General features: G+C 35.7%; 1 pseudogene; it reads right to left on the bottom strand.

The window, feature by feature from the left end:
- Window positions 1-475: 475 nt before the first annotated feature.
- Window positions 476-1,355, bottom strand: LOC149878211 (uncharacterized; annotated as a pseudogene).
- Between the last annotated feature and the right edge of the window lie 389 nt (window positions 1,356-1,744).

The raw sequence follows: 1,744 nt of genomic DNA, 5'->3' as shown, positions 1-1,744 counted from the left end.
ACTCATTAGCTCTTGTCCCTTTCTAACAAGCTCTTGTCCCTTTCTAACAAAAAATAAATGCTTCTATTCTAAGTGATTATGGTCATGTTATTTCGGTCCGTCCGGACCGTATGTGCCGTATGCACTAAAGAGTCTTTGATCGATTTCGTTTTCCGATACGTTGTTATTGGTGGGGATGGCCAAATATTTCTTAAGTGGGAATCCTGTTTAATTATGTCCCAATGTTTCCTTATGATTTGGTTTATAGCTTTACCTATGTTTGTGTGCATTGTAATCGACGATAATATTTTGTCTTTCTTATGTGTTCTGGTATTGTTAATAAGGTCATGTTGTGTCAACGTAATGCTTTGTTGATATACTTATTGATGGTATGCAGTGGGTAACCTCTGAGTACTAAGGTCCTAGTTAGTGTCTCCAACTCTTTGATTAAGCTTTCTTTATTTGATATAATTTTGTTGTATTTTAAAGCTTGGCTCTAAATTATACTGTGTTTTAGATGATGAGAGTGATTTGACTCATAATGCAAGAGGACATAGTATCTGTAGGTTTTCTATATATATATATATAGAAAACCTACACTATAGGTTTAACCTACACTGTAGGTAAAACCTACACTATGGCGAAATCCAAACCACTATAGTGGTTTGGATTTCGCCATTTCTATCTTTATATATTTTGATATCCATAAAATTGATTGAAGAATTCGAGTGATTAAAAGTAAACTTAATAGTTGGGTGCAGGTTGTTTATGAATGAGAAGAATTTTTCTAATTCATCGATTGATCCAAGAAATATGAAGAATATATCATCAATAAATCTCTTATAAAATGATATGGATAGAGGATATTGTTCCATAATTTTAGAGTCTAAACGCCCCATAAATAGGTTGGCATAGGGTGGCGCCATCCGTGTGCCCATAGATGTCCCCGTCATTTGGTGGAAGAATTCGTTGGAAAATTGGAATGTGCTGTGAGTCAGAATAGTTTCCAGTATGATATCAACAAAAGCGATTGGAGGACAATGTTGCATTCTAGCCAATGACGGAATCTTTTTCATGTAATATTTGACAGCATCTATTCCTTCTCTGTGTGGAATATTAGTGTATAAAGAGGTTACATCGGCTGTTAAAAATACGTAGTCTCTTGATGGAATTCTTTGCGTTTGTAATAAGTTCAGAAAGTGAGTGGTATCTTTGAAATAGGCTGGGAGCGATTCTGCCAGTGGCTGGATAAAGTATGTAATGAACTTAGATAGATTATCGGTTGGTTCATCACATCCTGACACTATTAGATGTAAAGGGACATTATTTTTATGAACTCTTGGTAAACCGTAGAATAAAGGTGAGCGATGAGGTATTTACGGCTTTAATTAATCTTCTAATATCTCTCTATATCGATGTTGATTAAGGTGATCAGTGTAAAGGTGCGCCATTCGATTGCTAGATCCAGCAATGCAGCCCTGAATGCCAATTGAACCTCCTCCTCCTTGAACTCTTGAAATGATAAAACGAGGATTATATTTTTCGTTTTTGTATCTCCTCACGACAACCCTTTTCTTGCGAATAATAAGTTCAAAATTTGACTCGTCTGAGAAAATTATTTTTCTCCATTGCTCTACAGTCCATGCAGCTCTCTCTTTGCACTATTTTCTTCGCTTGAGACTGTCTTTGATACTTAATAGTGGCTTCTTTGTTGCAAGGTATGAATTGAGATGTTTTTTAGGTTGCGTCTAGCGAGCATAATTGC

This window comes from Hydra viridissima, unplaced genomic scaffold (genome assembly GCF_058129835.1).
Source record: "Hydra viridissima isolate aposymbiotic clone 2 unplaced genomic scaffold, HvirCarnegie_v1 scaffold_15, whole genome shotgun sequence".
Lineage (NCBI taxonomy): Eukaryota > Metazoa > Cnidaria > Hydrozoa > Anthoathecata > Hydridae > Hydra > Hydra viridissima.
This window is presented reverse-complemented; position numbering and strand designations above follow the sequence as displayed.